Here is a 24,937-nt window from a genome sequence, read left to right as displayed (position 1 = left end):
AGAAAACAGTGTCTTCAAGGCTGAAGTGACTCCAAGATGAAATGCCAGGCATTAGAATTTTGGTACCTGATACCAGGGCAGTCTGCAATGGTCCAAGGCACTGTTAATGATTGCTGACAAGCCTGTCTGGTTCATTAATGGAAGTAGGAGGAATCAGATTTTTCTCTCTCGGCTTCAAATAGCCATGCAAGCAATGGTCTCAATAGGACAAGCAGGTGGTGTTTTACCAGCGCTCTGTAAAATAGGAATTGTCAGACAATAAAAGACCAAACTTTATTTAGCTTGTAATCTAGTCTCCTGGTCATTGCAAGGTGCAATGATAATGGAGTTATTGCTTCCTCAGTACCTTGGTGTGTCTGGGCAGACTTTAATGCCCTCCCCTGTGGTGAGTTTGGTGTTGGGGGGAATTTAATCAGGTAGCAGGGTGCCCTGATTAAGTCTGGGTTGGCAAGGCTCATTGACAGCCTTCCTGCCACAATACCAATCTAGGCCCTTAAGTGGGCAATTAATGCTGGCATTTAACCAGTGGTGGGTGACAGGATCTCCATGCAGGCAGTCTAAAAGGCAAAAACCATGCTTGTGTGATGCTGGGGAGAGGGTGGGGGTGTGAGGGGGTCCTTGTTGTTAGGCTCTCAGTGCCTGATTGAGGGACCTGATGTCAGAAAGGAGAGCGGCCGCTGAGCGGCCCTTCCCTTGCTGCTACCCCACTTCCCTCTATCCCACCCTATGAACCCCAGCGCATCCTCACTCACCTGTGGCCTGGGACCCTCACTGATCCTGGGCCTTTGGTGGGTACATTGCTGGCAGTTGGCACCGCTTCCACTGGCACTGCTTGCAATGGATAGCTGCCAGCCTCTGATTGGCTGTCAGCTCTTGGGAGGCCAGATTTTCACCCTGGGATCTTTGATTCTGGGGAAGGCTCACTGCTGACCACTTAACTGCCTGATTGGCCCTTAATTTGGCAAGCTTCCCCAAAGGGAGCAACGAGGAGCTCTCGCTAGCTCTCCAGCTGGCAGGTGAGATCATCATCGCCTGGATTAAATTCCTCCCTGTGTGTGTGTGTGTGTGTGTGTGCTTGTTTGTGCGTATGTGAGCTTGTGTTGATTTATATGTGCCTGTATCTGTATGTCAGTTCCTGTATGTTTGTATGTATGCATGCGTCTTTGTGTGTTTGTGCATATCTCCATTGGTCTATGTATGTTTGTGTGTCTGTGCATGTCTATGTGAGTCTGATTTTTTTTGTGTCAGTTGCCTAAGCCTGAGCTCTGGAATTCCCTCCCCTCTCCATCTCGCTTTCCTCCTTTAAGACACTTCCTAAGCCTACCTCTTTGACCAAGCTTTTGATCATCTAACCTAATATCTCCTTATTTGGCCACTTGGCATACTTTGTTTTATAATGCTCCTATGAAGCCCCTTGGAATGCTTCATTACATTAAAGGCATGATTTTAAAAAAAATGTTGTGTCTGTGCGAGGCTTTATGTCCATCTGTGTTTGCCTCTCTGGATTCTCTTGCCCAGAAAGCAGTGGGGGCTGGGTCATCGCATTTATTCAAGACTGAGTTAGGTAGATTCTTGATAGACAAGGGAGACAAGGGTAATGGCGGGGGGCAGACGGCAAAGTGGATTTGGGACCACAACCAGATCAGCCATGATATTGAATGGCGGACAGGCTCCAAGGGCTGAATGACCTATTCCTGCTCCTCAGTCCTATATTCTTACACTCCTATGTTTGTGTGTGTCTATCCTGTTTATGAGTGTGCTCTTTGTGTGCATCTGCCTGTGTGTATTTATTTGTCTGTTTGTTTGTGTGTATCTCTGTATGTGTATCTGTGTCTTTCTTTGTGTGTTGGTGTAAGTGTGTCTGTGATATCTGTGTGTGTTTATTTATCTGTGTGTGTATCTATCTGTGTGTGCGTATCTGTGTGTGTGTGTGGTGTATCTGTGTGTGTGTGTAATGCATCAATCTGTGTGTATCTATGTGTGTGTAGTGTATCTATCTGTGTGTGTGTATCCTTGTGTGTTTGTGTATCCATCTGTGTGTGTGTGTGTATCCATGTCTGTCTGTGTGTGCCTCAGGTAAGTGTACTTTTTGATTAGATTGCTCTAGGACCCGGGAGAAGCGCTGTGCGCTCGGGCTACGTTGTGCACGTCAGTGATTGAATATACACGGAAGAGGAGGAGGCGGAGGCTGCAGCCACTCAGTGAGGTACAAAGAACTGGGCATTCACCTTTAAATCCGTCCATTTAAAAATACACTTCCCACTCCCGGCTTTGGTTCTAATGGATACAACCTTCTACTCGAGCACAGAGGCGGACATCAGCCAGTGGGCTTAAGCTGACAACGCAGGTAACAGGAGCAATCCTCAACATGTTTGTTTCTCTCTCTCTCCTTTCCCTTGCTTGCTGCGTACGTTTATCCAGAAAGTGTCAGGTGGCGCAGAGACTGGATCTGAGTGTTTATCTGTAACACACTGACAGGCCCCATTGCTGCTACTTCCTGGGAGAAAAAAAAAATGCCACCTCCTTCAAAAGAGAATAAGGAGCGGGACTTTGCTGAGGTGCAGACTTCCGAGGGGCGGGTTGGTCATGGGCTGTTAACGTTAAATAATGAGAATAAAATTGTATCACTGACTCCACAATAAGACATGTATCCACATTGGGTCCCGTCTGGGAGCAGAGCGCAAGCGCGGAGCTGCATACCCCACACACACTGAAGGTGGGATGAATTGTATTGTAATTAATTTTATGTATATAATATTCATTTCGCAACAGATCTGCTTCCCCTTTGTTACTTACTCCGCAACCACAGGGAGGCAGATAACATATGTTTTTCTTTATCATGCAGTGTTACATTTGGAATTCTGGAGGTAGGGTTTTTTTTTTATATGCACCTTGTTCAGGGACTGTCCCACATCCAAATGTATTCAAATGTCAACATCAGATACTATGTATTTAATTTTTTTTTTGCTGTTGCTCATGCAAGTTCGGCACACGTTGACTATTAATACGTAGAAGTCAAATTCTCGCCACTTCCACCTAGTGTGTTTTTCAGCCTTTTGTCAAGAGTGGACACTGAACAGTTGCTGCTTTCAATGTATTTTTACGGCTATAGCATTTCATCTTCTAGATCAACAGTCGCTTGAATGCTCCTGGAACAGTACAGTACCTGAACAGATGTTGTTTCCTTAACTGAGCGGTATTTTTATTGATTCTTTAAATGTAGAGAGTTTGGTGACACTGGGCGCTGACCTGCTAAAGTTGCAGCTCCTTTAAGGGTGAAGAACTTAACATTCCCGCAACTAAGTTCCCAACAACTGCAACTTGTCCTCGTTCTAGGACGCCGAGAAATGTAATTTATTTGTATTTATTTCATTATCCGTTATACGACTTTCCACACCGGAAGCATAAATATTGTAGCTGTGGCATTGCAAAATAGGCAATATTTAATAACATATTTAGAAAGTTGCAACAGTCAGTTATGAAGAGGACTGTTTATGTTGAGTCCAGTGACCATATTGATGTACTTGTATGTGTCAAGTGATCACTACTGCCGTAGGCAAAGTGTAACAGTTTCCATTCCCATTGTTCGCCTATCTTAGTCTAGATAAAGTGGAACTCGCACACAATTTCAGTTCTTTAGCTAAATTCCTGATGTCATGAAACCTTTCATGTCCAAAGACATATTGGGCCCACTGCACTGTGCTCGGGTGTTACTGCTGCTCTGCTCCGCGTTGCTGAGAGGTGTGTTGGGCATTAGGGGAACCCAATACTGTGATTTTTCCAGTAGTCCATATTGCTTTCACTGGGTATGAGTGCTCGCTGCACAATCCTGACATCCCATTTTGTCATTGATGAGGTTAACTGTCTGGAACTAATGGATTGCCTGAAGATTATGATTATGCCCCTTGACCAGGGACATAAACAACATGCCTCATTGTTGGTGACAATATTTTGCGTTTTCCATATAGAACACCTTGGTTGGTATGTCATTCGGGATCAACGATTAGTATAACACTCGTGAAACCCTTCTATGGGAAGGCAGGGCTGTCTCTGTCCTTCAGCATTGAGGAGGCGGGCGATATAGAATGGTGTTTCCAAGGAGTTTGCTCTGAATTCCCTGAGTTTGTTTACCGACCATTCAATTGAATGTATTGAGAGGGGAAAATTATTGCAGGCACTGAACAAAACAGTAAAAGCGAGAACCGCATAGCAGCGGTTTCCCCAGCATCTATGGCGGGAACGCACATGGGATCATTTTCTCTTTCCCAGATTATGGTGGTGTGCTGGTAAAAGTTTCTTTTGATTTGTAAATCACGCTTTCATCCTGCATAATATTGTGAACTCGGGACATTTTTCAGTGAGATTAAAGCTGATGGGTTGACGCAGTTGTGACTAATCGTGTTGTATCAGCTAATGTGATTTGACGTTAATAGGTAGATTGGAAAACGTCTTTCAAGAGACATCGCTGCTTGTATTATCCTGAGTTTCGGAAGTTCAAGGATGATCCGTCACATTCTGTTGCAACTGGAGGGGAAGGGGAAGGGAGGGGAGACCGTCTCTTATACTCCCTGGTTTTAATAGAACAAAAAGACTGACAATTTGAAACACATCTTGAGAATGAGGTTACTGTCAGGCAAAAGCTCCCAGCTATCAACTGGAAACTGCTCGACAGTCCTAAATTCAGAAAGTTCACAAAATCAGAGTTTCTGATCCTTGCTTTCAGTGGGACCATTACAACACCGAAGAAGGCCATTCGGTCCGTCGTACCTGTGCCAGCTCTTTGAAAGAGCGTTCCGCTCCCTCGCCCTTTTCCCCATAGCCCTGCACATTTTCCTCTTCAAGTGTTTATCCAATTACCTTTTTGAAAGCTTTTTTTTTTGCCATCCTTTTCAGGCAGTGTCTTCTAGATATTAGCAGAGGCGGTGCGTGATACCCCCCCTCCCCGGCTCTATCTTGGCGATGTTTCCACATTTTTAAAATCCAAGAATGATGATGATGATGATATATATTCATAATAAGGAAGGGTGAAGTTTTTTTTTTGAAATGAGCCAAACCTCTTTGACAGTGAAGTAAGCGCTGGTATTTCTGCACCTAATTTATTTTGAACTGGAAGTGTTTGGAGATAAAGCTGCTTCGGTCCCTTGGACCTTGGATGAGTTAGCAGAGCATATCTCCGTTTGCACCATTTCCCCTTCCCAAAGCAGTGCAACCACGCTGGAGTGCGTTTCGCCATTCCCATAGATCTGGGCAATGCTGAATGCCACTAGACATGTCCCATTTGAAAAACGGTTCCAGGGAGCGATGCCAATCCTCGTTATTTTTCAAAAAGCGTGGCAGAAGTGCCTAGGTGGCAAGTGTGTGTGTGTGTGTGTGTGCCTTTAAGACCGGCAGGGAGTGACTGTGCCAACATCCCAGGCAATGGACACAATCGGTGGCAAGGAAGGGGTTTTATATATTCCTAAGGATCAGAATGAATGGGCAGAGGGCTCCGGCCTGTCCTCCACCGGGACACTGCAGTTCCCTGCGAGCAATCAGCTGCTGAATTCCGTGTATCGACTGTTTGTTTGGTTTCCGGAGAATGGGAAATCATTCATTTCTGCAGTTTAATTAATTTATTTGCTGTGTGCTCTTTTTGAAACCCGGCTCCTCCGCCAGCCAAAACACATTAGTCATAAAACGATGACTGTGTCTGCAGCCTGATGCTGAATGGGTTCCGAATGCAGTCTGCAGACACAGGGATGCGGTGCTTTTTGTGTGTGTTGCTGTTGCAGTCTCTCTCTCTCTCTCTATAATATATATATCTATACACACACACACACAGGGTATTGCTCCCGGCAAGCTCAGTATTATGTGACAGTGCCCTGGAATTAGACCGAGACGCGCCACACCCGTGCTAGACAACCCCATTGGCAGCGGCAGAACGGAGATCTCGCCCCCCCGCCCCCCACCCTTCCTATGGATTAAAAGGACCTTTTTGTTTGTCATTTAGTCACCGAAACTGGTTCAATATTCTCAGGACTAAGGTCATGGGGAGGCACAGACACACCCCAAGGGCTCAAACCACCACGGTGCAGATTTGAGCAGAGATTGCCCTGGTTTTGACAATTGCACAGACAATCCCAACAGACTCTCGCTTTCTACACTTCAGTCTTTTTTTAAAACATCACAAAAGCATTTAGTGTTGGTTTAAGAACACTCACTGGTGTCAGTATTGGCTTCACATGGGTATTGATCAGGTAGATTGAGGTGAATGTGCAATACATGGAGCTAGTTTTTTTCAATTACTTCCCCTATCGATTGTTGGCCACCTCCCATTATTGAAAGTAATGTTGAGTTTGTCTGGAATTGGTTGTCTTGGAATTGTGGAACTGCTTTTGCCCTACCTAACATTTGTAAACACCAACCAGTTATCTATTGGGCAGTTGGAACCCAAATACATACGTGATGTGATATATGGATATATCTACATTCCATGTTAAGTATTTATTGCAGAATCTAGTTATGATAATGCTAAATTGCTTGTTTCCCATTCCCAGATATCCATTCTTTCAACATTGATTCTCTTCACTTTGCTTTTTTTTATTCATTCATGGAATGTAAGTGTACCCACCAATGCCAACATTATTGCCCATCCATAACTGACCTTGAGAAAATGGTAGTGAGCTGCTGCCTTCAACTGCTGTAGTTTAAGTAGTGAAGTTGATCCCATAGACCTTTTTGGGAGGGAGTTCCAGGACTTTGACCCAGGGGCAAAGAAGGAACAACAATATATTCCCAAGTCAGGATGTTGTGTGGCTTGGAGGGGAACTTGCAGATGGGGGTGTTCCAGTGTGCCTTATTTGTATACAGTGTTGCATGAATCACTGACAAAACAATATGAAAAATAGCCCCAGGAAAGCCAAGTCACTCCGCTTGAATCACTGACTCTTTTATTACTCATTATAGAAGAACAGGACTGTGACGGTTGGTTGATGGATCTTGGTTTGCCATTTTGTTTTGGTACCTCTGACCTTTTAGGCTCCTCTATATCAGTTTTATTTCTATGCCTACACTTTGATTCTGTATCTATGGCTTTCCGTGCATTCTGAATTCCTACAATTCTGCAATAACATTTTTCTTCTGGATTTACTTTCAATCATTAGCTTAGTTTGAATTCTAATATTCTGTGCCCTTGTTATACATATTTTAAAACCTGAGGTACAAAGAAGTAATAGAATCTCTGATGTAAACTACAATTGGTTTAAAAAGAACAATTGTTCCCAACATGTTTTGTGAAGTATGTTATCCTTCATTGCTGGACAGTTGACAGTTATGAAATATTTTCTAGTGTACAGTGCAGATTCCTCACACTATTTGAGAGTCCTGTGGAGTAAAGTGCATATTGGATTATAAACTTAACTGAAGATACTAGCTACATGACTCGATTACCAGAATAAGGGAGACAGATTGAATTTAAAGGGATCTATATCAATTAGGCAAACGAGCTCGATGATGGCTGATAGATTTTAAGGTAATGTACACTGGGCATTAAAAAAGGTGTATGTGATGGCAGAATAATCATTAGCAAAGGCAGACAATAATGAGGATTTGGATGTGGTTGTTGAGCATTCATTGAATGTATCCAGCTGTTACTATCACAAAGACCACCCGCTTCCACCTCCTTAATATCTCTGCCCCACCTTAGCTCATCTGTCACTGAATCCCTCATCTCGCATCTATGCTTTTTTTCTCTCTGGACTTGACTACTCCGCTCTTCTCCTGGTCAGCCTTCCTCTTTCCATGCTCATCAGCTCATCCAAAACTTGGCCTGTATCACAATGAGCATCAAGTCCCACTCACCTGTGCTCCCTGCTGAACATTGATTTCCATTCCATGAAAGACTTTCTTTTTTTTAACATTCTCATCATTGGGTTCAAATCCCTTCATTATCTCGACCCTCTGAGAGCTCCTTGTACCTCAAACTCTGTCCTATTGTGTACTCCCACTTCCTTCACTGGTGACCATACCTTAAGCCATCCAGGCCCTCAGCTCCAGAAATCTCTCTCTCTCTCTCTCTCTCTCTCTCTCTCTCCAGATGCTCCTTTAGAATCTATTCCCTTGAGTAAGCATTTGGCCACCTGCCCTGGTTTCTCCTTCCTTTGCTCGGAGTCAGTTTGTCTCTGATCATGCTCCTGTTAAGGCACCTCGGGGGGTTTTACTCAGTTAAAGGTGCTGTATTAATACAAGTTGTTGTTACCAACCAGGCTGGAGAAGGATCTGGGTGCATTTCAAATCCATTGACTAAGTCAAAATAACTTATTTTAGGCTTCAGTACGTTGCTGGTAAGGCCATATTTGGAACATTGTAATTTTTTTCTGTTCATTCACAGGATGTGGGGGTTGCTGGCAAGGCCAGCATTTATTGCCCATCCCTGATTTGCACTTGAGAAGGTGCAATTGAATGACCTGCTCAGCTATTTCAGAGCACAGTTAGAAGTCAGTTGCATTGCTGTTGGTCCAGAATCATATATAGCTCAGATCGGGTAAGGACGGCAGATTTCCTTCCTTGGCTCACGTTAGTGACCCAGATAGTTTCACGGTCACCATTACTGACGCTAGGTTTTTAGTGCGGATTTATTTAATTAACCGAATTTAAGTTCTCTAGCTACCATGTGGGAATATGTGAGCACCCTACTTTCTAAAAGGATTTGAGACATTGGCAATGGTTCAGAGGAGAGTTATTCAGTGATGATTCTCAGATTGGAACACCAAATTGTAGATAGGAACTCCCAGAGTTGAACTTGTTTTCACTGGGAAGGAAAGGTTGGTAAGACACATAATGTAGACCCTCAAAATACTGAGAGGACCAGATAACCTCAACATGTACATGCGAGCAAATTATTTAACTTGGACTATTGGTGCATTATTGGAAGTCCAATATTGGAAGTTCCAATCTTTATGCAAGACTCGATTTGAAAGTCTCCGCCTCTCTACTTCCACAGAAGATTGGTTACCTGGAACTATCTATGAGCTGGAGAAGTTCCTGCTGTGTAATTTTCACTTGTAACCTAAACACAGTGTCTGACTGGTTTGGAACAGATTATCAGGAGGAAAAGCTGGGATGATTGCTGTAGAGCATGACATTTCCTGGCCTATTGGGGCAAAGGAGGTGCCAACGGTGGAAACAGCATGGAATGCATATCATGAGTTATGGAACAAAAACAGAAAATGCTGGAAAAATTCAGCTCTGAAGAAGAGTCATATGGACTCGAAACGTTAACTCTTTTGTTTTTCTCTCCACAGATGCTGTCAGGCCTGCTGAGTTTTTCCGGCATTTTCTGTTTTTGTTTCAGATTTCCAGCATCCGCAGTATTTTGCTTTTATCATGAGTTATGGAATTGGGAGGGTAATCTGCGGGCTCACTTTGGGGGACTGCAGCAGAAAGTCATTGCAGGAGTTTAAATATGAGTGGGGAGCATCATTAGGGAGGTCTTGTGGCGCAGAGGTAATGTCCCTATGTCTAGGCCATAAGCTCCAGTTCAAGTCCCACTTCCGGACTTGATGTCTACAGAAGGCGCATTCATAACATAGCCAAGTAGGTTGATTATCAGTCTGTAAATCCTACCAATATTCCCAATGGTAGGCAGTGAGAGTGGGAGAGTTTCCTGATCAGCCAAACTGCAGAAGGGAACAGAAAACTACTGCAGGACTTTACCAAGCATAATCATGGGCCAATTCAATGGAAATCCATGGTTGCCAATGCCCTCTTAGGGTATGGTACCTGAAGGAGGAGGAGTATCAAAAGAAGAGCATGAAACATGACCATTGCTTTCAAATACCAACTATGATATGCTCTGTGATTGGATTCTACTATCTTGTTTCAACTCCAGAGAAAGTTTCTGCAAAATTTCAGGCGGCTCATGTAAAAGATAGAGCTGAGAAGGCATATTTATGGTTTGAGTAAAGCGATGCGTTTGGTGATGGAAGCAAGAAAGCTGAGGACTGAAGAAGATGCGGAATCGCAGAAGAATAGTGTAATCTGGCAAATTAAAATGGCAACAAAAAAAAGCACTGGAAACTCATTTTAGGTGTAGTTGATGTTTTTTTTCTTCACCTCTTGTGAATTAAAATATTATCCCAGAAAGATTGACAAGCCACGAGGAAGATGATTGTAATTATGTGATGGATTTCTTTTCTTCTTCATTTCATGTGTGTCTGAGCAGTGGGGATAGAGATGGATAGAAGGCTTTATGGGCAACAAGTCAGGTATTTATTTGCTCTTTTATAGCTTGATGAGTTGGTGTTAACTGAAAAAGATCTTTTAATTTCACTTGTCAAAGATAAACATATTTGAGCATTTTTGTAAGCATGAACGAAATGAAAAATAGAAGCCAAAGCTGTACATTGTAATGGAATGCATTTGTCCCATTTTATGCATCAAGGAAAAAAAAACTTATAATCCCAGCCCTTAAGCCACTGTTTCTTAAGCTGTTTATACATCTGAGAAATACTTTTGGAGGCAGATGCACAGAGTGGAGCTCTACAGTGCCAAGGTGCAGAAGTTGAAGGCAGATGTCTAGTTCTGCCTCCAGCTTAAACACCAGAGTGCAAAGGAGCTGAGGTGCCGCAGCCAATGGGATTGGTCCACCAAGATTCTGTCAGATTAAGGGAACTGATTACCATGACGTCGGTCCCTAGTGAATCTTTGTATTATGTAGCATCACTGCAGTGACTTATTTCCAACTTGTAGCAGAAGGCATGGAGGTTCCTATTCTCAACTGGGAGCCTAGAACCAGCATAAAAGTGGAAAGGCCTTCGAATGCACCAAAGATCTTTCTTTGTTGCTGTTGCCTCCATTATCTTGCATAGAAACCCATTCCTAACATTTCTCTGAAGAATTTCCTGACATCAGTACTAAAGTTTCCTTTTTCCAGCCACACCCTGCCTCCTTGTTCTACTGGTTGAACTTGAAAAGACTCTCCTGGCTTTGTGCTTTCAATACTGTTCGCTGTCTTGTGAGCCTGAGCTTGGTTTTTCTGACATTCTACTTGTTGTGCCTATTTAAAATGATGTAAATCAAGAAATCCAGCATCTGAGGTCCCTGAAACTCTTGTGAAGTTAGGAGATGGGATTGGAATCCAACACTTTGCATTTAAAAGTTGTACCTTGATGCTTGCACACACACCTTTCCATTAAATATCAACCCCGCCTCAGTTAGATTTGCATAGGCGTTGACTGGTTCAGAGACTCCACCAGTAAATATATTCTATTTAAAAAATGCACCAGCTTATAAATAGCCTTGAAACAGGGGCAACTTTTTTCTTGCAGATTAAGTTGCTTGTAGATGATAATGAAATGGGTTTGGTAACGAAATGTGTTTGATTTTAAAGTTTATATGTAGACCAATTTTTATCGAGTGCCCAGTGTTGGCCTGATGGTACAAATGTCCTCCACAATTCAGTAATGACTCTATGGCATGGATATCAAACAGCGACTCTGTCTTTGCTGACTGTGAGAAGGACCTGTCAAGAAGCTGCTAATGTATATGATATTATTGGAAAATATTTTTCTTTTAAAACAGAGGTTTCGCCTGTGGGTGTTTCTTAATTGGATTAAAGCCAGCTAGTCTGGGTGCTTTGATGTGTACTAGTTTTGATATGTAAGAGAGATAGCGTGTATTTGAATTTTTTGAATAGAGCATTCAAGAAGTAGGGTGAAAACGGACACCTATCTAGCAGCTACCAAGCAATATGCTTATATTACTAATAAAATTGGTACAATGAAAGGGGTTTTATTGTTAGAGGTTTGGTTCACAGATTGTTGATACAATGAGAATTGATATTCGATGGGCACTGGTAGGTATAACAAGACAACAGTTTTGTGTGTGCAGAGCAGAGGCAATGTAAGATCAAAGCCTGTAAGTCTACCACTGTGTCTGCAAGGGACCAAAGTGAAAGGAACCCCATTTTGAATTCGTACGGTAAAAATGCTTTGCCTGGTGTTTGGTTAAGTCTGTATAAGGCTGCTGCCTTAATGGAGATTAGTTTGGGAATTTGTTAAAAGTTATGATAGTAGTATTTTGTAGCCATGTGTATATATGTTTTAACCTATGTAAAACCTCGAGCTAGTGGTCTGATTCTTGAATTTTGAGTCGCATCTCAAACATAACACTTATAGGTTATGGAAGTTGTCTAAAGTTTCCCTCTGGGATTTTAAAAAATAACTCCGCTTTACCAACTGCATCGGTCATACCGGACGGACCATTGGTTTAAGTTGCCCTAATAAGTCAAATTTCAGTTTCACTTAATTTATTTCTGGGATTTATAACCATTCAGTGGATCATATTCTGTCTGATTTTCTAATTGGAACTGTTGGTTGGTTTGAATAAGTGGGATTCTGTTTATTACAAGAGGTTCTGGGATTTTCACTTGTGTTTTATGAATCAAATTCCATCATCCTATCCCATGTTTCTAGGTTAGTTATAAACCAGTAGCCATGGCCATGTGCTTTATTTTTTTTATGCAGTCAAGGCCAGGAAGGTCATTGCTAAGAAGTGGAAAATATTTCCACGTCGTCCATTCAGTATAGTCATTAGACCACACTCTCGGTTCAGCTATTGCTTGGCAAACAGTTCAAAGTCAAGGTTGCTCTGCACTGCCTTAGCCTCTGTTAGCACTCCTCCCTACTCCACCAATGTGATACTTCTGCCCCTTCCAACCCACCGTCATCACTACCAATCATTGTGATGGCCTCTGGTTAGTGAATGAGAAGTTTTAAGCTAAGGACTTGTAGTTAGGTTGAAGTGTGAGAACTTTTGACTTTATGTCTATTGTTTGGGCACCATTAGTTACATATTTTACAACAGTGATTTTGTTTTTTAAAGCCTTTCTGCATGGGGGGACCGAACTCCTTGTAAATATTGACAGTCACTCGGACCTCCTGATAAGACTCCAATTTAGTGGCGGCTACCCGAATTAAGTGAATGCTGGCATTGGAAAAAGCAGTTTTTGAATAAAATGCCGCAACCAGAACCAATTGACTCGTAAGCCATTTTTAAAAAAAAAAGTTGGGTGGACTTGGTGATGCTTTGGGATCTCTGCACAGATTGTATATTGAGACCTCTGTATGAAAACCTATGCTTTAGGGATCCCCAGCCTTTTGGAACAATGAGCTGAGTCTGCGCGTTGCAACAAGTGAATGGGCTGTGTCTGATAGAGAATGCATTTGAGCAAGGGTGAGTGATGGCTTGCATATTATTGATGAATTGCTCATATTTCAAAAAACACATTAGCTATTTGTTGCAGGAATAAATTTTACTTATTACCATCCTGGGTTTATTGCATCTCCGCTGCTGTATCTGTGTGAAGCAGTGTTCTGCACAGCACTGAGTGATTTGAAAATAAAATACCCTCCGCCACTGCTCTAATTGAAAACATATTGGCTGTTATGGAGGCTACCAACAATTGTATTTTTTTAATATTTAAAATGAGCTAATAATAGTCCAAGAAAATGTGGGTTGTCAAATACCTTTTTAACTAAATCACACAGACTATTAGCTTTTTAGCAGGTATACAAATTTTAGTAGACAATTCAGCTGTTTTATGCTATTGGTGGCTCTCTATCCACCTCTCTGTAGAGATGTATATACCTTTTGTCACATTTCTTATGTCAGCTTTTTGCATTATTAATTTCTAGGTCCATATTTCTAATGGTCAGTGCCAACGTAAACTCATGGTTCTGTACAGTCTGGCCAGTCTGTTCTTCACTATAGTTTTTCCTCGATAAATTAACATTTCTCATAGCCAAATTCCAAACAGATTGATTATCAGTCTGTGAATCCTTCTAGCGCAACTGATGGCAGGAGATAAGAGCAGGAGAGCTTCCTGGTCACCAGACCGCAGAAGGCAACAGCAAACCAGTGCAGTACTTTGCCAAGCATAATTGTGGACCAAACCAATGGAAGTCCATGGGTGCCAATGCCCTGTTAGGGCATGGTACTTGGAGGAAGAGGAATGGTCAAATTAGGGACAGAGAGATGGCATACAATCTAATTGGATATTTTTATTTGTTTTGAAAAGTTGCACTTTTAAAAGCAAATATAGCTTTTCTGAGGAAAACAGGTAATGAGATGGAGAGAAGGGAAAGGGTAGACCCCCTCACCACCTCCACTTGGGTGGGGCAGTGATTGGGGAGGTGAAGATTTGAGATGACTGGGGCAGAGGAGATGAAAGGGGTCAACAGGTAGTTTAACTAAGTAGAGGCAGTGAGGGTAAGGAGGAAGGGGAAAGGGTAATTGGAAGGTGATGAGATAGAGGATTGAGGGGTACTAGGGAAAGCACGTAATAGCAGCTTGCTTTCTATCTACTTTCTGAGAACCACATTATCCCTATTACCTATCTCCATTCTAAGTGCAACATGCAGTCACCCCATACCACCCTATCACATGCATCCAAAAAGAAGCAAGAACAGATAACAACTACTTACATTTATATAGCATCTTTAACATAATAAAGTGTCACAAGGCACTGCACAGGATGCTAGCAAAGAAAATTTGACACAGAGCCACTGAAGGAAGTACTGCATTAGGACAAGTGACCAAAAGTCGAAGAAGTAGATTTTAAAGATCATCTTAAAGGAGGAGATAGAGAAGTAGAGAGGTTTAGTGTTGGAATCCCACAGCCTGGAGCCTTAACAGCTAAAGGCATGGTCACCTATGCTGGAGCAACGGGAAATTAGGGATGCGCAAGAGGCCAGAGTTGAAGAGTGCAGAAATCTCGGAAGGTTCTAAAGCTGAAGGGGGCTGTGGAGTTTGGGGGAGAGGAGGCCATGGAGAAATTTGAACAGAAGGATGCTGCAGAGAAATGCAAAATGATGAGTTAAACAGGAAAGAAAGAGAGAAAAACAGCAACACATGTACAGGAGGGGGCGAGGCCATGTTCAGTTTGTTACAGAATATGGACTATCAGAAGAAAAATCTTGTTCCCCACACATTTCCTGTTGAGTTTTCCTATTACAAATTCCAATGGGTGTAATATTCTGCTCCCGTTAGTGGCGGCTATGTTTGGTGGCATGAGCAGATGGTATGGTGAGTAGGCCAAAAATCGGTTTTACGCCGTTGTGAAACCAGTTTCTGATTGTCCACCCCACCTGTCAATAGCAGGCCGAGTTTCTCACTGCCACACGTTGGGAACCTAATTTCAATACTTTAGCATCTCCATTATAAGCCCTGCTCACCAAGATCATATGGACACGTTGGCATGATTGCATGCCAACATGTCTCCCAACTGTACATAAGCGATGTACACCTGGCGAGCTGAAATTCGCTTGGGATTTCGAGGTTTGTTTGCCTACCTTGCACTCGTCATCAGCACCAGGCTTCACAGGCAGCACCACGTCACGTTTAAGGGGGCTCACGGGCAGGTCTTTCTCTACCAGAAGAGCGGTAAGGCGGGGTGGCTTTTCAATGGCTGCAGGGCTAGGAGTTGCTTGGGGAAGGGGGAGAAGTGGCGTCAGGCAAGGGAAGAGGTTGCAGGGTGAGGGCTGCACTGGGGAAGGAGGGTATCCCAGGGTGTGTGTGGGGGCACATGTTGATCTGTGCAATTGGCCTTAAGATAGTGAGGGCTGAGGAGGCAGTCTCCAGAGGAGATGAGGCCAGATGGAGATGAGGGTGTGTGAGAGTGGTGATGTCCCTTGAGCTGGCAGTGAGTGAGATACCATTGAATGCGTGATGGGCTTGTGAGTGTGTGAGCTTAGAGTGATGAGATGGTTGCCATACCTTGGTGGCACGGATGAGATCATTCATCCTCTTTCTGCACTGGATGTGCAGAATCTTCGACATCTTCTGTACAGCATTGGCACTGATCACTACTGCCACTGTCTCCCAAACCAGAGTGGTGAGATTGTTGGATCTTCTGCGGCCAGAGCGGGGATGGAGGACATCACGACGGGCCTCTGAAAGGTATTGCAGTGCCAGGTCGCTGAGCCCTTCTTGGCTTTCACTAGAGCAGCCCTGGGCTGCAAGCATCGAAAACTGTGTGCACGGCTACAGTTTAGATATGGCGTCCGGAGTGAGGAAACAGCATGGCGTGCGATTCAGAGGCCGCCCGCCAGCGAGATGGCCTGTTTCCTGTGGCTGCATAATTAATGAGGCGGGAAGCGGATGATACGGTGAGAAAACCTGCCATTGCAGCCGTCGGGTAAAATGTCTTTTTTTACGCCTGCTACCAGACTTGGTATAATTCTGGGAAAATTCTGCCCAATGTCTACATTTATATTGGAAGCTATGTAAACTTGTCATTATGTAGTGCCATCACTGTTGAGAGGTTGTAATTGCAGTGTGAAAAGTTTACATGCATCAGTTTAAAGGTGGAGACTAAATTGTGTGAGGGTGCCCTGGGCCAATTATCCCTTATAGCATTCCCTCTAAGTTGTGTGGTGTGCAGCAGTTCAGAACCTGACATGCAAGAGGCAAAGAGATCATCTACAAGAAGCAGTCCCTTAAAGCTGTGGTTGTGAGGGACCAAAGAGTGCAACAAATGGGCCACACACAGTGAAGGGAAATTAGAGGGAGCATTGATCTCTTGCCTCAAGTCCCTCTTCATCTAAAGACAACGGTTAGTCTTCACTCCTTGTGTGCAACAACGTGGAGATTGATGAGCTCAATATACCTCTCAGTCTTGCCCCTCACTGAAAACTCTTAAAGCAAAGCTCTCTTTAACTTAACTAGTGTGTTTTACCAATGGAGCTAAGTGCCTTTAGATAAATGACAGTCAACATAGATATTCAAATTTCAGTAAATGAATGAAGCCAGAAGTGCTTCGCTGCACTCAATTCATTATCAGTTGCTGCAGGCCTCAGTAAATTCTCTGAATCAGCTGAATAATGTCATTAAAATATTACGTTCATCCATAGTTCAGACAGCTGGGAAAATGCTAAAATTAAGTGGGCTGACATATTTTACACAATTAAAATGAGTTAACAACCCTTGCCCAGGGGCAGTTGTTTGGGACTCTGTTGGAATGCAGAGGTTAACCTGCTGGCTTCTTTTCTCTATTCCAATCATCTTTTTAAACCCTTATCCTCCATCTCCTTTTACCCTTACCTCCAACGACAAGTCCGAGGACTTCTTTGTCACCAAGATTTGAGACCATCTGATCAGCTCCCTTTGCCACTTTCCCTAACCCACTGGACCACAACTCCTCTAGGGCTCCTCCCTAACTGAGCGCTGAGCTTGTTCCCTTCCCTAGTTTCTCTCTTACCTCCCCTCATGTCCTCAACCTGCCTCCTGCTCTCTTGCTTCCATTGCCACTAAACTGCTGAGCACCCAACTTCTCTTCCTGGCTCCCATGTTAGTTGACGTTGTTAATGGTTCTCTTGCTCTCGCGCGCTCTCTCTCGCCCAAACCACCAGATTGCCCCTGTTCTACTGAACTGTTTAATTTAGGTTAACAATACGGGCACAAGGTTTGTAATCTTAATGGGTAAATAACTGTCTTTAATTAGTGGCAAAAGAAAGAAATGTGAACTGCTAACATCTACCTCCTATAACTTAAACTCTACCCCTTTTTAAACCCATATACATAAACACACAAAACATGAATTTTAAGGGTGAGGTAAAACAGCACCAATTCAGAGTACAGGATTGGATGGGTTGATTTTTGATTGATGTCTTCCAAATTCCTTGCAGTTTGTTGTTGATGACACAAGGTGGTCTCCCAGCACTTTCAGTCTCTGGTTCACCTGGTTGGAAAAACTTGCTTTTCAATGTCTCCACTGGTGATTTTTCCCCCTTTTCATCTTGACAGGGGTTTTCAGGGAAAGCAGAAATGTGAGGGATAGCCAGCTAGCTATCATGGCAGGATTGCTGGGATCTTACAAACACAGGAAAGAGAGGTTTCGGGTCTTCCTTCTTTGCAGGCTAGGAGCTGTTCTCCCTGCACAAAACCCTGGTCACCTGGTCAGGAGCCAATTACAATGCTGTCGTCAGCCAGTCCCCCCCCTCTAGTCCTTTCTGGCACTGTCCTGTTCCTTTATGGCACGTTCTGTGTCAGGATAGCAACATTGTAGATATTCCTCATCCTTCTCCACTCCAGTGAACGTGTCTTTCAACTGCAGCCATGATAGGTTTTTAAAGCTACAGTCCAAGAAAAATAAAAAGTAGTTTCTTTACACTATCTCTCTTCAAAACTGCTGTCATTGTCCCTCTCCTAAGGCGAGGGAGTTGGGGGCTGAGTTGCAGAGGCCAGAGGGGACAGGACACCCAGAAGGTAGGGGAGTCAGACCTTGGTGAGGTGGGTGGCCAAACCCCTCGCCCCTCCAACTTTCCGCCCAAGACCCGAGCAGGCTAACCTGCCGAGAATCCATCCCTGACCACCACCTGCTGAGCTAAAACCTCTGGCCAGGTGAAAAACAGTCCTTAAATGGCCACTAATTGTCCACATGAGAACCTCAGTTGGGTGAGGGAATTGGCTGCCCCACGACTCACCCACCCCCGCCACCCCATAAAATTGCTGCCAGGTCATGGGACAGGCGGTTAGGCAGTGGGACAAATTTTACAGGACCCCCTGCCTGCAAGCCCACCAGCAGGGGGCTTTAAAACTCCAGACTATATTTCAGTCCCTCCAATCAGGAGCTTTCTGGTCCTGCCGCAGTCCCAAAACAGCTCTCATCGAAGTCACATATGACATCCTATGTGACAGTGACAAAGTCACAGTCCAGTCGAGACTGGGACAGACTCGTCCTTCTCTACCTGTCTGCAGCCTTTGACACAGTTGACCACATCATCCTCCTCCAACCCCTCTCCACTGTCGTCCAGCTGAGTGGGACTGCTCGCACCTGGTTCCATTCTTATCTGTCAAATTGTAGCCGGAGTATCACTTACAATGGCTTCTCTTCCCGCTCTTGCACCGTTACCTCTGGTGTCCCCCAAGGATCTATCCTTGGCGCTCTCCTACTTCTCATCTATATGCTGCCCCGATGTGACATCAAGTGAAAACACAGCATCAGTTTCCACATGAACACTGGTAACACCAGCTCTACCTCACCACCACTTCTCTCGACTCCTCCACTGTTGCTAAATGATCAGACTGCTTATCCAACATCCAGTACTGGATGAGCAGAAATATTGAGAAGACTGCAACCATTATTTTCAGCTCCCGTGCCTCCAATTCCATTTTTCCATTTCTCATCCTGGCAACTGCTTGAGGCTAAACCAGACTGTTTGCAACCTTAGTGTGATATTTGATCCCAAGCTGAGCTTTTGACCACAGATCCACAATGGCACCTACGTTGCCTATTTCCACCTCCAGAGATTCGCTCATCTCTGTCCTTGCCTCCGCTCATCTGCTGCTAAAACCCTCAACCATGCCTTTGTTACCTCCAATCTTGACTATTCTAATGGACCACTGGCTGGTCTCCCAACATTCCACCCTCGGTCAACTTGAAGTCATCCAAAACTCTGCTTCCTGTGTCCAAATTGTGCTAAATCCCAATCACCCGTCACCTCTGAGCTTGCTGATGTACACTGGCTCCGCTTTAAGCAGCACCTTGATTTTAAAATTCTCACCCTTGTTTTCTGATCCAAGCCTTGCCCTTCCCCATCTCTGTAATCTCTTCCAGCTCCACAATGCCCTGAGATACCTGCTGTCCTCTCATTCTGGCCCCTTGATCATCCCCAATTTTAATCACTCCACTATTGATGGTGGTGCATTCACTTGCCTAGGCCTCTGGAATACCCTCCCTACACCACTCTGCCCCTCTATCTTGCTTTCCTCCCTTTAAGACACTCCTTAAAATCCACCTCTCTGGCTAAGCATTTGGTCATCTATCCTAATATCCCCTTATGTAGCTCATTGTCACATTTTATTTTAGAATGCCTCTGTGAAGCACCTTGGGATGTTTATGTTAAAGGTGCTATATAAATAGAAGTTGTGGTTGTCTTGTCTTTCTTTAAAATGGCTGTTCTGTAAAGTGCCACTTTGGCTAAACAGTCTACAGCCCTGTCCAGTATTTCAATCGCATTACAACGTGCTTCACATCTAGATGATGTGGGGAAGCCTCCACTTGTTACTGAATTTACTTTCCAACATCTTGAGAAACACACATCTGCTGTCCCAAAATACACCTGGGTTTGGACTTGCCCTGAATGAACTGCATGGGGAGGCGCTCCACTGTTAAATACTACCCTTGAGGCTGGTGCACAGTTCTACAATCCAAGGCAGGACTGGAAAGTATGGGTCTGATTCTGCATCTCTGGAAGCTCAGGTGTCCCTCATTTCCATCCAGCTCCTGTCGTAATAAAGAGTCACACGGACTTGAAACGTTAACTCTGTCTTCCTCTCCACAGATACTGTCAGACCTGCTGAGTTTTTCCAGCTATTTATGTTTTTTGTTTAGCTTCAGGCCTTGCTGAAGATTCTGATCATTACCTTTTACCACCTCCCCACTCCTCCCCCAACCCCTCCAAGTTTCCTACAGTGCCTTGTGTTACTGAATGGGCTCGAGGAGAAGGTACCACTAGAAGCTTGTCCACTGGACCCGCACCAAACTAGTTGCTGGGAGGCTCCAGTTTTTATTTTGCCCTGGATAGTCTACCCTTTCTCGTACTCATTCATAGCATGAGCAATGCAAAGAAAAAAAATGTAGACTTTCAGTATTGCAGAATGCTGGTGTAATACTGCTAACTAATAAGGCTACGTTATGGCCAGTGTATTATAACAAAGATGCAATTTGATTGCACAGGCCAATTTGTGCAAGATCACTTTCGTTTTACAAAAGAAAGCTTGGTCTCAAGTGGGCAAGTTTGCATTTGTTGTCCAGCTCTAGTTACCCTGAGAGTGTTATTAGGCTTTTGTCTTGCGTTGCAGCAGTCCCTGTCAACTTACACTACTATAGGACTATTGTTGTGTAGCAGGAGAAGTGAGCAAGCCCTTGGTGCATTGACTTGCAGCTTCCAACTTTGGAGCCACTGCGTGGCATTCACCACAGGGCACTAGACCCCCCGCCAGCAAAGGCCAGGTAGGATGCTGGGCAGAGGGGTCCTTTCAGCCTGGGGGCTCCCCTCAGAACAGGAGCCGAAGCCCTGAAGAAGCTGGTGGGCGGAGTCTAAGCCCGGAGCACGGGCTGAAGACAGCTGGAGGCGGGGCCTGAGCTGGGAGCGTGGGCTCGAGGAGAAGGTACAACCAGAAGCCTCATGAAGAGGGAGACAGAGCAGGACTGCTCTGCCAGGCGCTGGGCAGCAGAACAAGCCTGGTGAGTCACTGCGTTGAAAAGCCAAAGCCCTGAATAGGACCGACACCTGGATCATTGACGGTAAATATTCTTTGTAAATAGTTTGCATCTTGAAGTGACACTTTCATTGAAAGTTTATACAATTGTGATGCCAGTGGAATAAAGGAACCTTGTATTTTTTTTAACCTTTTGTGTGCAGTCCATGTGCTTAAATTGTAACAATTGTAACATGAGGCATGACATGCCATTAGTGTAGTGTGCTTGAGAGGAAAAATGTGGCTTTGGATCTATGTTTCCCAAAGCTCTTGACCACTGGTGTTTTCCAGCCTGAGCCTTTAGCGTCCTTTTTGACTATCGGCTGTGGCTCTATTCGTTGTTCTCTCGCCTCTGAGCCAGAACGGTTGTGGGTTCAAGACCCACCCCAGAGACTTGAGCACAAAAATCTAGGCTGCCACTCAGCGCAGTATTAAGGGAGTGCTATGCTATTATAGAGGCAGTCGCCCAGATGAGGTATCAAACTGATGCCCAACTGCTCCCTCAGGTGGATGTAAAAGGTCCCTTTTGAAGAAGAGTAGAAGAATTACTCTATCCTTTTATATCCTGCCAATATTTATCTCTCAACCAGCATTACAAAAACAGATTATCAAAGCCATTATCATGTTGTTGTTTGTGAGAGCTTGCTGTGCAAAAATTGGCTGTGTTTCCTACATTACAATAGTGACTATACAAAAGTGCTTCATTGTCTATAAAGTGCTTTGGACATCCTGAGGGCCAGAAAGGTGCTAAATAAATGCAAGCTGTCTTTCTTTTGTTATAGATGAAGTGATGGTGATTAGCTTGCTATGATAAGACCACAGTTCCATTATCAATCCATCATGTGACCATGTGGACTGTAGAAAACAATCTAGATGGACCTTGGTCAGTCTTTTGTCTAGCAATTCCTATGTTCAGTCATGTAATATTCAGACATAATGGGTTATATCAAAGTGTAAAGTAGGCTGGACCCAGTGAGGCAGGTTGTGGTTGCATCCCTCGTGTTTAAAGTGACGTTGAACTGGCAATGTTCAGTTATCCTACCAACCCAACGTTGCTCCCTGGTTAGACAGGTAGAGCAGTGTCTAAATTGCCCTTAAATCATTATTCGTTCATTCATTGTCACCAAAGGCTTAGTGGGGTCTTTGGCATTGTCTTGTTTCTTCCCTGGTTTTCTTCACATCTCCTTCAGTCCACATCTCAATGTTATCGACCGATCTGATTTTTCTTCTTACCCTCAATTTCTCCTTCAATTGCTGCCAGGACAACGCTGTTAGGTCTTTGTTTCCAATGTCTGTACTCGGCTATCTGTCTCTCTCCTAACTGTACTTGGCAGCCCTTTTGATTCCTGAACCACTTCTCTTGATCTAACCCACTCATTTGTCTTTCTGTCCACTTCCAGCCAATTCTTAACTCTCCACTAACGTTTAAAAAGTTAGCAGGACAGCTGGCCCTGTTGCCAATATTAAAAGTCCTCAAATGAAGATTTAAAACGTCAGGTTAAAAAATCTGAAGATGAAACAAAAACTATTGGAAAAGTCAGCAGGCCTGTCAGTATCTATAAAGGGCCGGGACTTTCCTGGTGGAGGCCAGCGGGGCTGGACGCAGCAAGATGAGGGGACGTCCCTCATCCCCTCGCCCCCCCCAGCCTTGTACAGGGCTGATAAAAATGAAGAGAAGAGAGGATAGTGGAGAAAGTGGAATTGTACATGAGCCAACTACTATTATACAGAGGCAGCAAATGCTCATAATCACCCATGAACAGACTGTAAACCTAGCTGGAAAGTGGTGAATTGTGCTGGTGAACTACAAAGACCCTCTCAGTCAGCCTGCTAGAAAAGCTTTGCCCGTAACTTGGAAACTTAAGGAGCAGAATCCGGTCTTTATTTGCTGATTCTGGAAAGAAATATTGTCTAGTGCGGTGCAAAGAGAACAGTTCATCCGTTGGAAGTAATTTGGACTAGAGAGCCAATAGATTTTAAATTAGGGGTATTTGTAAGGCCAAGTTGTGTTGATTCATGACTAAAAATCCAGTTTGCTTTTCTATCGAGGCTTTTTGTCCTTCTCTTGTCTGATGAATAAAACGTGCCTCCTGAGGAAGTGTTATTGCTGCATGTTGTGACCGGTCCTTCAAAATGAAGGCGAGCACAATAAAATCAGAAAATGAAAAAAGATGAACATGAAAGGAAACAGGGCAGAACATGAATGAGAGAAAATGACAGTAATTTGAAAATGGGCCTCAGGTCTGAAGCTGCTAAAGCTAGCACTTGAGGGCTGCAGAGTGCCAAGGAAGATGATGAGCCAGTGTTTTGACATTTCAGTGGTGTTTTGTTGGAATTGTGTTACTGTCCAAAAGTGGAAAGGTTGAAGGGGCGTGGGGAGGGATTGATACATAGGAAGGCCGGGAGCATGTCTGTGAATGAATGGGCAATCTGTGCTTGGTCTCTATAAAGTAGATGAGAGAGAAGAAAGATTTTGCCTTTTTTAACGTAGCACTTAGCGCGGTTTCAGGAAGTTCCAATGTTGTTTGCAGCCAATGAGGTACTTTGAAGTGTAGTCACTCTTGTGATGCAGGAAATGCAGCAGCCAATTTGTGCACAGCAAGGTCCCACAAAGTGCAATGAAATAATGACTTTATTTTGTGATACTAGTTGAGTGGTAAATATTAGCCAAGACACTGTGGAGAACACTTGCTGTTGTTCGAAATAGTCCCTTGGGTCTGAATTTTTCAGTCGCGATTGGTGGACCCAGGAGCAGCCGGGAAACGGACTGCCAACTGCAATTGGCTCCTGACTGCAATTTCCATTTTCATGCTGACTGGCCAATTAATGGCCAGAAATGTGAAATGCGCGCTGAGAAGCTCAGCGCTGCTGAGGTGGGGACGGGAAGAGGGCGGGTGACGACATCACTGCAGGCGCGGGTGAGCGCTGCGAGAGAGCTCCCTGAAGGCAGACAGCTGCCTCAGAGCTGCAGACCTGCAAATAATGAAATAAAGCTATAAAAAGCTGCAAAGAAACGTCCATGTATCATAATTGAGCACCTGAAGACACACCTCGTAAAAATGCTGTCCCCGGATATTTCTTTTTATTTCCTAACAGAAATTTCACCCCGCCCTTGGATGAGGTTTCATGAAAAATGCAAAGGCCGTCTGGCCGATTCGCCCGTCCACCAACTGTAAGTTTGGACGGGTCACGAAAAATTGCAGACCGTTGCACCATTAATGGGCTTAATTGCCCACTTAATTGTTGGTGAGTGTGCTTCTGACTTTTGTGCATGCCTGCCCAGCAAGATATCGCGCAACTGCAATGATGTCGGGACACTCGCCCGACGTCATCTCATGCCTGATCGGGGCGGGCACGCTCCCACCCGTGGGACGTAAAATCCTGCCCTTGGAATCTTTTACATTCCGCTCAGGTAGCAGAGAGAGCCTCAAATTAACATCTTGTCCGAAAGACTATGCCTCCAACAGTACATCACTCTTATTGCATCGGAGCTGAGATTTTGTGCTCCAGTCTCCAGAGCGGGACTTGAACTCATAACGTTCTGAGTAAGATCCCATTGTGAACACCTTACTTAAGAATTAGGACCCTTAGAACCTTTATTTTTAAAGTTGTGCAGGGTGCAGTAATTTGGTGTAAAAATTCAATAGTAACTAATGGGCATGGGCTTGAATCACTTGCCAAAATGCCATGCCCAACA

At 44.1% G+C, this 24,937-nt stretch overlaps 1 protein-coding gene across 1 annotated transcript in view; it reads left to right on the top strand.

The window, feature by feature from the left end:
* Positions 1 to 2,199: 2,199 nt before the first annotated feature.
* ccser1 (coiled-coil serine-rich protein 1) overlaps positions 2,200 to 24,937 on the top strand; it is a 1,189,706-nt gene continuing 1,166,968 nt past the window's right edge. Inside the window, exon 1 of the mRNA XM_078570902.1 lies at positions 2,200 to 2,347. The gene's annotated coding sequence lies outside the window, so the exon portion shown is untranslated. The remainder of the gene's footprint in view (positions 2,348 to 24,937) is intronic.

The sequence above is a fragment of the Cetorhinus maximus genome, chromosome 1 (assembly GCF_964194155.1).
Source record: "Cetorhinus maximus chromosome 1, sCetMax3.hap1.1, whole genome shotgun sequence".
In the NCBI taxonomy this organism is placed as follows: Eukaryota; Metazoa; Chordata; class Chondrichthyes; order Lamniformes; family Cetorhinidae; genus Cetorhinus; species Cetorhinus maximus.
Note: the sequence above shows the minus strand (reverse complement) of the source record. Positions and strands in the feature narration are given on the sequence as shown.